Source organism: Elephantulus edwardii, unplaced genomic scaffold (assembly GCF_000299155.1).
Source record: "Elephantulus edwardii isolate Elephantulus edwardi_28Jun2011 unplaced genomic scaffold, EleEdw1.0 scaffold00057, whole genome shotgun sequence".
Taxonomy (NCBI): Eukaryota; Metazoa; Chordata; class Mammalia; order Macroscelidea; family Macroscelididae; genus Elephantulus; species Elephantulus edwardii.
The window spans coordinates 1,334,894-1,347,470 of NW_006399807.1; the positions used below are offsets into that span (position 1 = coordinate 1,334,894).

General features: G+C 42.4%; 1 pseudogene; it reads right to left on the minus strand.

Annotated features, from left to right (window-relative positions):
• Positions 1-12,074: 12,074 nt before the first annotated feature.
• LOC102846503 lies at positions 12,075-12,577 on the minus strand (annotated as a pseudogene).

The window sequence follows — 12,577 nt, forward strand, 5'->3', positions numbered from 1 at the left end:
AGGAGGGAGGAGACAGCCATAATCGCCAGGTTTGCCCCACCCAGGGTGGCTGTGATCTTTTGGCCAGAAAGCATGATGCTGTGTACGTGGGGGTTGTGTTGTGTTGTGGCGGTCTCTGGAGAAAGGTGACTCTGCCTCTAGGAGCCAGAGAAGCCACACTTGGCTTTGGGTTGAAGGCAGCAGTGGCTTCAAGCCAAACAGGAGAAGACGAGGAGGGAGGAGATGGCCATAATGACCAGGTTTGCCCCACCCAGGGTGGCTGTGATCCTTTGGCCAGAGAGCATGATGCTGTGTACATGGGAGTTGTGTTGTGACGGTCTCTGGAGAAAGGTGACTCTGCCTCCAGGAGCCAGGGAAGCCACACTTGGCTTTGGGTTGAAGGCAGCTGCGGCTTCCAGACTAAAAGGGCCCTTGGGCCTGCGGCTCTCGGGCCTGTCTTTCATTGTTTTTGTTCAGACATTCGTCTAGGTCGCATAGCCCTGGCGTACTAGTTGCCGTACAGCAGTCACTTGTGGTTCCCGTGAGGCTGAACACTGTGACACTGATGTGTCAAATGAGTTAATGGCTGGTTACCCAGTGTGGACAGAGAGTGGGGTGGAGCTCCCCAGTGAAAACAAGCTTGGAAGGAGGAGTGGCATCCACTTCCATAGTAGCTTGCCTCCCGAAACCCTATGAACCTGGAGAGAGGATGAAAGGCACCCAAGTGTCGAGGACTCTCCTTCATAGGGTCTCTATGAGTCGCCTGCGACTTGATGGCACTTAACAACAACAAATATATATATATCGTTTTGCTTTGTTTTAGGGTATAAATGATCCAATGGGGGATTTAATCAATTCATTGTTGCACATTTTCCTCCCTCTCTCTCCCTTCCCCCACCCCCAGTCCATTTTGCAATGCACCTCTCGTGCCAGATTGTTGTCATACATATAATGCCTAATCATGAATTCCTTTCAGACAGTAATGCAATTCTTTTTTTATTTTATTTCATTATTTTTTGTGTGTACCATCATATCAGATCTGACTGATATAGGTGGAGATTGTTCCTCCTTCTCCAGCAGAGCATCTGGTGGATTCGAACCGTGTACCTCTGAGATTGCAGTTCAGCTTCTTGCCACTAGTAATACAATTCTTTATTTCAACAACTTTCAGGTAAATGCAATTCTTTGCTTCCTTATATAATTTTTAGCTGGAAGCCAGTCAAACTGGTTTCTAGAAATAGAATTGATGCCTTTGAGCTTTGGTGCTGGAGAAGAATGTTGACTATATCATGGACTGCCGGGAGAACAAACTGTTCAATCTGGAGAAGGTGAAACCAGGCTGCTCCTTGGAGGCAAGGATTCGGAAACATCGTCTGACATACTTTGGATATGTTGCAAGGAGGGACCAGTCCTTTGAGAGGGGGAGGGTGGAGGGACAGCACAAGAGAGGAAGACCATTGATGAAATAGACTGACTATGTGACTTGAGTAATGAGGGTGGGTGTGTCAGAGACAGTATAGTTGGTACAAGATAGACCAGGTTTCAGGGCTATTGTACATAGGGTCGCTATGAGTCACAAGTGATTCGACAGCACATAACAACAACTCACATAAAATAATTTACACTGGGGTGATGTGAGGACTTTATTAGTGTAATAGTAAAACATTCAGGGTTTTTCTTTGTTTAGAGAGAGTCATAGTGTGACATGATCAAATTTGCATTTAAAAAATTATTCTGGGTTTAGTGTGAGATATGATACAACCAGATATGTATGTTTTACCAATCACATTGTTTGCAGTGTAAGGACATTAAAGAGGAGCCCCATTTCTGCACGTGTAAAATGGGGATTGTTGCAGACCGAGGGTCCCAAAGAATGGAATAATTTTATAATTATTAATAATGAGATAAACAGCCAGGAATGAGATAGAGCAGAGAGCATAAAACAGGGGGCCAGCAGTACTTGACTCAAGATCCCAAGCGAAGCTTCTCTGTATCTTTATTGAAAATCTGGGGAAGGAAATAACAAAAGGAATTCCTTGTAAATGAAGGCGAATTTTTCTCTATTGTCAACCTAATGCTCTAGCTCAGGAAGTATTTCCCAGGAAGTAACACTTACTCTGTAGGGGGGCCCTAGCTGTCTCCTGGCTGCAGGAAACAAACAGCTCATTTTCTGGAATCTGCCACAAGAGAAATACTAGCTTATAAATATGTAATTCCTTTAATTCTTGAACAAGGGTTTTCTTACAATATTTGGTATAAAGTTTGGCTTCCCATAGGGATAAATAATAGGACCTACCTCTGAGGGTTGCTGTGAGGATGAAATAGGATCATCCTGGTGTCTGTTGGGCTGTGTTCTTAACTGGAGGCATGACTCGAGGAGCATCTACTTATAAGGTGACTCAGATCATTGATAGAATTGATTTCCTTGTGTTTGTAGGACTGAGAGCTTTAGCTTTTATTGGCTTATTTGGGTTTGGTTTTGTTGGCTGGAGGCTGGAGGTTACTACCTGTGTGCTATCTGGAGCCTGCCACGTGGCCAGCCCTCTTCACAGACAGATCACATAGCAGCTTGCTGCTTCATGGCGAGCAGGAAAGCAAGAATGAATCTGCTGGCAGGCAATCATATGTAGCATAATGTAAGCATGACAGGGACAGCCTGCCACATATGCTATACAACATGATGGCTATTTCTCCGGTGAGCTCCAGTGTTCATAATTATCTCCTCTTGAGCTGCTGCTCTCTCCCAGGAGAGATGATTAACATCTAGCAGAGTTTTAATGGGATCCTGTACTTGACCTCACCACAGCAGCAATCACAACAAAAACCCCTGTAAATATGGGCCTATGCACTTCAAACTGAGTGTTGCTCTAGGCTTAACTATAAGTTATACTCTAGTGTAAGTTGTTGTTGTTGTGTACCATCAAGTCAGAACCAACCCACAGGTGACCCTCCAGCGGGTTTTCAGAGGCAGTTTAATTGCACGAGAGGAGATTGCCCATCTTTCTCCTGTGGAGAAGCTGGAGGATTTGAACTGCATGCCTTTGGGGTTACAGCACAGTTCCTTACTACTAGGCCACCAGAGCTATTGTAAGTATAAATTTATACTCAGATTCTTAATTGCTCAGAAGGTCCATGTTGCTATAATTCTGTCATTATATTGTTCTTTTTCTTTGACCATGTCTATTTTTATCAAGCAAGCATTCAAGTATACCAGAACAAGCGTGGTTCTTTTTTCTCATCATTGTACTTTAGTAACAAAAGACAGTTATTTAGGACTTGGGTTTTCAGAGTAATCTCACATCTATTTCTTTTAGGACATATTGGAACTTCTCTTTTTCGGACGAGACGACAGAGTCACATGCTGTTATTAGGTGTTGTCCAGTTTATTCTGACTTATAGTGATCCCAGGTGACGGAACAGAATCATCTACAGGTTTTCTCGGCTGTTTTCTCATGGAAACAGTCCGCCATGTCTTTCCACTGAGTGGGTTCAAATCTAGAACTTTCAGGTTGGCAGCTCGGTGCTCAACCTCTGTTCCATCAGAGCTCCAGACACTCAGGTCTCCAGGTGTCCATTTGATGTGTCCAGATTCCCAAAAGCATCTCACCTCACCATCTCTGGATTCTGAAAAAATTCAACAACTAGTCTGTACTTCGACCGATTGCAGGTGGGATATCCCATCGTTAAGTTCCTCTTTTTTTTCTCTCTCTCTCTTGTTGTGTACCATTGATAAGGATCCGACTGGCACAGGAGGAGATTGCCCCTCCTCCAGCAGAGCATCTGGTGGATTCGAACCACGTGCCTTCAGGATGGCAGGGCAGCTTCTTGCCACTAGGCCACCAGAGTTCCCTCAATGAATGCCTCTTGACAAAGAGCAGAGGGAAGCAGCAGGCATTTCCACTGGCCCACCCGACCTCCTATAGTGCTGTAGTAAAACTTTTGTCTTCATTTTTTAATAACTGTCTAAATACGCCCCCTCTGGTAAGTTCTTTCTCCATTGCCTCTTCTCTTTCTCCTATGAGTCACACTCCTATTTCTTGCATCTCTAAGACCCATGTGGGGAAGCGGTGTCAACAAACCTGCCAGGTTTTTTGGATTGTTGTTTTGTTTTCCAGTAGCAATGTCACACAGGGTGTTCATGGAGGCAGGCCCTTTTTTATCACCATTCCTTTCATGACCTGTGTAAGTGGCATTCTCATTGGATGACTATCCTAATCATCATAAAGCCATTCCAGCATGATTTGCATAAACAGCATGCCAGCTGCTTCCTTTGGGGTGTTCCAGTGGGTATTTAGAATGAGAGAGGGACATTTTTCCCTTCACAGAGTAACTGAATCTCACTGCAGATTTTGTCTGCTCCAACAAGGTGGCTGTTCTCTTGGTTTATCTGCTGTGTCAGTGGATTTGGTATCATCATTCATAGTAGTGGGTCTTGTATCGACCCCATATACTTTTCCATTCTGCAGCGTTCAAAACTAAAGACATTGCCCTGAAGGTAGTTAACTCTCACAATACAGTTTAGCAAGGGTTCCTTAGGAAGCTACCGAAACAGATCTACAAAATGACAATTAGTTTTTACTGTACCCCTTGGTTAAGTCATTCCCCTCCTTGGTGACTACTGGTTGTAGAGGCATTTCCTTTTGCTCCCACACAGTGTTTCTTTTCCTGGTTGGCCCTGAGACAAGATCTGGGCTTGGTTCACTGCTCCCTCCATTCTCTTTCCCAGATATTGCAGCTATTACTGATCATAAACACCAAGGAATAGGAAGTGTTGCCCTTTCCCAGTCATTCTGTATTTCCACATGCTTCCAATTATCCAGTTCCTCCGGAGTTAGGGCTACCTCTCCTTCCCAGGAACGGTTTTTGCCTTGGGTCACAGATTGCAACAAAACAGGTACTTCCATGCAGGGATGTTCTTTATCGCATTCAGAAACCAAATATTTATCAGTTTATCTTTTTTCTCCCCAAAACTACATATTCCAGTGAGTCTTAGCCATTGCAGAACCTTAGCATTCAGGTGCCAACGACATAAACAATTTTACTGAGGAAGATCAGCAAAATGAGGTGAAAGTAAAATAAGTCCCAAATATTCAACTTTTTCCAAACTGCGGTACCACGTCATCATCTCTAACATAAGCCCCTGACTCCTCGGATCTCTAGGTTTAATAATACTCAGTGGCAATGACAGGGAATGGCAAAGGACATGCTGGCAAAGAAGATCAAACAACTGGTTTTGACAAAGACAGTGTCAATCTAACAATATAAATGACCCAGAGGGTCAAGGACTGCAGCCTCCAATATGATTGAGGCTCAATGTCAAGAAGACAAAGATTCTCACCACTGGGCCAATTGGCAACATCAGGATGGATGGTGAAGAAACTGAGATTGTACACAGCTTTAGTTTGCTTGGTTCCACAGTCAACACTCTTGGCACCAGTAGCCAGGAAATTAATAGGTGTATTGCCATGGGAAAGTCTGCTTTTAGGGACCTCTCCAAAGTGCTGAAGAGCAATGGTGTCTCTCTGAAGACTAAGGTGCGTCTGATACAGGCCATGCTCTTCGCAATCACTTGTTATGCATCAGAGAGTTGGACAATGACCAAAGAGGATAGAAGGAGAATTGATGCCTTTGAGCTGTGGTGCTGGAGAAGAGTATTGAGAATACCATGGACTGCTAGGAAAACAAACAGATTTGTCCTGGAAAGGTTAAAACGGGTGGCTCCTTGGAGGTAGGGATTCTGAAGCTCCATCTAACATACTTTGGACATGTTGTGAGAAGAGACCGGTCCTTAGAGAAGGACATCATGCTTGGGAGGGTGGAGGGACAGCGCAGGAGGGGAAGGCCCCCTATGAGGTGGATTGATTCAGTGACTGGGATAATCGGGATGGGAGTGTCGGAGACAGTGCGATTGGCACAAGACAGAGCAGAGTTTAGGGCTGTTGTACATAGGGTCGCTATGAGCCGCAAGCAACTCGATGGCACATAACAACAACAACAACATGTGACAATAAAAACAGACTCTCAAGGGATGTGGCAAAACAACAGACTCAAGGACAAGATATAGGAGATGGCCAAAAGTCACCATACGTGCACTAGAAGAAATGCACAAATCAGCTGTTTAAACTCCACTCCCTGCTAACAAAAATAAATGTTGCAGACCGAGGGTCCCAAAGAATGAAATAATTTTATAATTATTAATAATGAGACAGACTACCAGGAATGATATAGAACAGAGAGTGTGAAAAACAGGGGGCCAACAGTTCCCATGACTGAAGGCCCCAAGCCATGCTTCTCTGAGTATTTATTTATTTAGAATCATAAGGAAGGTTAACAAAGTAAATCATAAGGAAGTACAAAATAAAAACAAAGGATAATGGTGAAGTCTTTTACAGATAAGGCCAAGTTCCTCTTTATGCTAATCTCAGGAGGTAGGAATTCAGTTGATACAAACTAAGAACAATGTTGACTCTTAGGGAACACCTTAGTGCCACAAGGTGACTTTCAGCTGTATTAAGCATCCCTCATTTCCTGATATAGTATTTGGTCTACTATTAGTAAATTTGATATTCGGCTTCCCTCAAATATATATAAACCCTTTTCTATGATAAAAATGGTGTCAATCTGGCCTGTCCCATTCATAGTCTGTCATGAACGTCTAATAAACCTCAGTTTCTTTCTCTTGTTCCCACTTGGTACTGGTGTCTTTCTTGTATATCCCAGTCAGAACTTTCTAGTTCTTACTCGAAGAGGTCCCTGGACCTCTGTTGGAAATCATCCCCTTGACAGCAATGTGTCTCGGAACCCACAAACGGTCAAGAAAGTGGCTCACGTGGTTCAGGAAGCTGGCAAGTCCTAAATACAGGAGTCATGCTTCAATCTGGAGGAATCTCCAAACTCACGTGGTTGCAGAGGGCAAATTCGCAAACTGCTGTCTTAAAGAGCAGAGGACGCATTCTACCACCATCAGGTTGGATGGTAGAAAGTTCTAAGAGCTGGATGTAGGATTCAAAATATTGTGTTATTTTTTAAAAAACACAGAAACTTACAAACTTTTTTACTCTCTGCTGTTTACATTGTAATAATATTAACTTACTTGTTCCTTACAGCAACCCTAGGAGATTGGCTTTATTCTTATTCCCATTTTACAGGTGACGAAATGAGGCACTGAACATCAAATAACTTGTTCAAGGCCCTTTAGATTGTAGGAGCAGAGCCAGGATTCAAATTCATGCTGTCGGCTTCAGGACCCTTGTTCTTACTCGTCATGATACACAGCCAAAAGCAAATTAAAGGAGTAAATGAATGCCATTGAGAGCCACAGCAGATGATTACCTAGGAGCCCTGAGAACTCAAGGAACTTTCGAAACCACACATTTGAAGTCCAATTTTGATGTGAAGCCAATTGGCACTACCTGGGACTTTTATGTCTACAATAAGTCTTCTATCAATGTTAAATAGCTAGGGTTTGTGTTGGTTTTTTTTTCTTTAAACATTGCCAAGTGGCAGAGTGGAGATGTGGCACCTGAAACAAAAGCTAATGAGGAAGTTCCTCCTGTGTATGAAATTCCTTGGCACATACTTTCAATTTTTTTAAAAAGAAATTGATCTTTTCCTTATTGAAACAAATGTAATCTGGAATGTATAATATAAAGTTAATCTCATAGATTCATGAAGAAAGTGGTACTGCCAACAAAAATACCTAAGTCTCATTCTTACTGAGTTGAGAAACATAAGAAATAGAGGATACAGTAAGGGAAAAATATATATATTTACAGGAGCTCTGAGAAACTTGATGACGGCAGGTCACCCAGCAGGCATAGGTATGTAACAAGAGCCAGAGAAGTGACGAGGAACGTTTTGAAAACTAAAACCTTGAAATTCTGGTTCCAATTTAGGTCAGACGACATTCTAGGCAATATTTCTGAAGATTTTTTTTTCCCCCTCAGCGGAAGCATCCCTGGACGTTTGCTTACATTACAAAATCCAGTCAGATGGCCCTCGGAATCGTCGTGAGGTGCTGTCACCTCTGGTTCGCAGTGACCCTCTGTACTTCAGGGCCCTTGTTCTTACTCGGCATGTTAAATAAACCCTTAGCTACACTGTGTCATCCTCACAAACTTCACTGTGCGGCAGCCCACTGCTGTAGTCACCGGGTCGATCCATTCCGCTAAGGGCCTTCCTGTCTTTTGTTGACCTTCTACTTTTCCAAACACAAGTTTTCCAGGGACTGGCTTCTTGTGACAACATGTCCAAAGTATGTGAGACGATTCTTACCATTCTTTCCTCTAACAAGCACCCTGGTTACACCGCTTACAAGACTTATTTTTTTGGCAGTCCACAGTATAATCTTTGTCGGCGCCACAATTCAAAGGCAGTTTTCTTCATCAGTTTTCTTTATTCATTGACCAAATTTCACATGTTTACCAAGCGACTGAAAATATCATGACTTGGGTCAAGTGCACCTTAGTGTTTAACTGATATCCTTGTTCTTTAGCACATTAAAGGAGAACTTCACTGCAAATTTCCCCAATGCAGAATGTATTTTCATTTTTTGACTGCTGATTCCGTAGGTACTGATTGTGGATCCAAGTGAAATGAAATCACTGACAACTTCAATCTTTTTTTCCATCAGTCATGATATTGCATTTTGTCCAGGTGTAAGGAGTTTTGAATTCTTGATACTGAGGTATAACACATACTGAAGGGTGTAGTCTTTGATCTTCTGGAAGTGCTTTAAGTTCTCCTCACTTTCAGCAAGCGAAGTTCTGTCACCTTCATAACATAGATGTTGATAAATCTTCCAACCCCAATGTCATATTTTTCTTCTTGAATTACTTGCTTGCTATGCAGATTTAACAACCCAGATGCACATCTTTACTAATTTTGAATTATGCAGTATTCCCAGGTTCTGAACTGACACTATTTCCTTGATCCATGTATAGATTTTGCATGAGCACAATTAAGTGTTCTGGGATTTCCAATCTTCTCAATGTTAGTCATAATTTGTTAGGATCTGCACAAATTTCTTTGCATAGTCACTATAGCATAAGTAAACATCTTTCTGGTATTCTCTGCTTACAGCCAAGATCTTAGTGGGTATGGAGTTGTGCTACCAACTCAAAGGTCAGTCAATGGGAGAATGATGGACAATCTCCTTCTTTGTGGTTGATTTTATCGTTCATGTAAAATTCTGAATTTTCAATCAAGTTTAAACACACTCATAGCTGTAAAAATCTAGTGGGTTTTCAGAACTGTAAATCACAGAAAAGGAGATAGCCTATCTTTCTCCCACAGAGCGGCTGGTGGATTCGAACTATGTGCCTTGAGTTGGCACTATAATTCTTTACCAACGAGGGCACTAGAGCTCCCTAGTGATTTAGCTTCCTGTGAAAACTCACAGGAGGGTCAACTATGAGTCTGTTCTAGCAATGAGGCAGACATACTTAGGGTGTGTTCCTGGGCTTTGCAATGAAAAATACTTTTCCTTCCTATTCACTGGACAGACCAGTTTTGACATGAGGTGAGTAGTTGTTGTTAGGTGCCGTCAAGTCCACTCTGACTCACAGTGACTCTATGAACAATAGATCTGAACCTTGCACTGCCTTGGGCCATCCTCCCAGTCTTGAATTTACTCAAGTCCACTGTTACAGTCATTGTGTCAATATATCTTTTGGAGGGTCTTTCTCCCTTTCCTTGAATCTCTACTTTCCCTGGCATGATGCTTTTCCCCTAGGGCTAGCTCCTTTGTGACAATATTGTCACGAAGTATGAGACATCAAGTTTCACCATTCTTACCCCTAAGGAGAATCAGAGTTGCACTTCCTCCAAGATAGACTTGTTTGTTTTGGCTGTCTGAGGGATATACAGTACTCTGCTCTACAATTCAAAGGCATCGAGTCCTCTTCTGTAATCTTTACTCATTGCCCAACTTTTAGATGCATAGGAAGCAATTGAAAAGTTTGTGGGTGGGAAGGCCTGGTTGATAATGAGATCTTAAAAAAATTTCTTGCTGGGCTGGGGTAGGGGGTTGTTAATCATAGGGTCACACAATTTGATGGGGACTGTGAAGGAAATGAGGAAAATCCAATGTGAAAAACAATGTATTCTAAATTTGTAAAATAAATCAATATTAGATAATTTAAAAAAAAATTCATTCTAGGCCAAGAGGAGGGAGCTCTGATGGCCTAGTGGCAAGAAGCTGCACTGAAATCCTTAAGACACGTGGTTCAAGGCCCCTAGCTGCTCCAAGGGGAAAAGACAAGCAATCTTGACTTGCATCTGCTTCTGAAAAACCATCGGAGGGTCACCCACGGGTCAATTCTGACTATGGCACACAACAACAACACAGGTTATGAGGTAAGAAGATTTGGCCATCCACTTCTGAAATAACAAGCCTTGAAAAACTCTGTATAATAGAGCACACTTAGAATAGACGAGTATATACGGCATCTGACGCTGAGCCCTCAAATTTGGAAACACAAAGGAGGAGGCACAGGTGTTAAGCAGACAGTAGTGATTGGAATGTAGAATGCGAGAAGCATGAATGTCAGAAAATTGGACATTATTAAGAAAGAAATAGAACACATAAATGTTGACATCCAAGGTATTGATGAAATGAGATGGATTGGCATGAGGCATTTTGAATCATAAGATCTACTATTCCAGAGAGAAAAGGTGAGGAAAAACATGGTCTCTTAAATAGTTAAAACGATCATCTCTAGATTCATCTTGAAATACAATGTTATGAGTGACAGATTAGTATCCATATGCAGACAAGGAAGTCCAGCGAATATCACTATCATTCAAATATATGCACCAACAAGTAGAGCCAAAGAGGAGGAAACAGATGATTTCTACCAACCTTTGCAGTCAGAAATCGGTCGAACATGCAACCAGGATGCATTAATAATAATAAGTGATTGGATTGCAAAAGTTGGGAACAGGGAGGAAAGATCAGTAGTCAGAAAGTATGGCTTTGGTGACAGAAATGAGGCTGGAGATAGAATGATAGAATTCTGTATAAGCAATGATTTATTCATTGAAAATCCCTTTTATCAGAAATATAAACGGTGACTATACACTTGGATTTCACTTGATGGTATGCACAGGAATCAGATTGATTACAACTATGGAAAGAATCACTAGAGAAGCTCAATATTAGATGTGAAAACTAGGCCAAGCACTAATTGTGAAACAGACCACCAACTACTCATGCAAGTTCAAACTAAAGCTAAAGAAGGTTAAATCATATCCAAAGGAACCAAAATTTGACCTTGAGTCTATTCCACCTCAATTTAAAAACCATCTCAGTAACAGGTTTGAGGCCTTGAATACTAATGAAGGAAGACCAGCTGTGGGAGGATATTAAGAAGAATGCAAAAGATCATTACAAAGACAGAGGAGGAAGAAAAGACTGAGATAGATGTTAGAGGAGTCTCTGAATAGTGCACTAAAGTACAAAGAGAAGAAATCAAGAAGTTGAGAAGCTGAACACGAATTTCAAAGGGCAGTGCAAAGATAAAGCAAAGTATTATAATGAAATGTGCAAAGAGCTGGAGTTGGAAAATGAAAAAGGACAAATGTGTTTGGCATTTCTTAAACTGAAGAATAAATTCAAGACTGGAGTTGTATGTAATACTTAAGGATGCTAGGGGCAGAATATTGAATTAGCAATAATCACGCCTCGGGTAAACCTCATTGGCTACGATATTGCCACTGCGCAAAGCTAGGGGCAGAATATTGAATGTTCCAGGAAGCATTAAAAGAAGATGGAAGGAGTACACAGAGTCAGTGTACAAAAAACAAACAAAACAAAACAAAACTGGCCGATACAGAAGAATTTCATGAAACAACATAATCATCAAAAGGCAATGATGATGAAGTGGAAAGTTCAAGCTGCTCTGAAAGAATTGGCAAAAAACAAGGTCCCAGGAATTGATGGAATACCAATTGACATTTTCTTCTTTTTTTTTTTTTTTACCTTGTTAGCATTATTTATTCTTGCGTCTGCCCCCACGGGACCGGGGGGCCTTTCTCCCACCCAGCACCTCCCCCCTGTATTTGCTGACTCTGAGGGGAGGCACATCGGCGTCCTTCTAGTCCTCTTCGCCGTGCGTGATGACGTAACATAGGTTCTATAGTCCAGGTTGCCACACACATCTGGAGGGAAAGCTGCAAACATCTGCTTGATCTCGTCCTCACTGAACCTGTCTGCCTGGGTCATGAGCTTCTCCTTGATGAAATCAGCCTTGACGAAGCCTTTCCCCTCTGTGTCAAACACCTTGAAGGCATTGGAGAATAGTCTCCTCGGGGTCTGTGCCCTTAAGCTTCTCCCCAAACATGGTCAGGAAGACCGTGAAGTTGATGGGCCCGGGGGCCTCCTTTACCATGGCCTCCAGCTCCTCGTTCTTGACGTTGATGCGGCCCAGTGCAGCAAAGGTGTCCCTCAGGTCCTCCTTGTCGATGAAGCCATCCGGTTCTGGTCCATGATGGTGAAGGCCTCTTTAAACTCCTGGATCTGGGACTGGTCAAACATGGAGAAGACATTGGAGCTGGCTCCGCCCTCTGCTCTTTTCTGGGCTCTTCTGGGTCCCTTCAT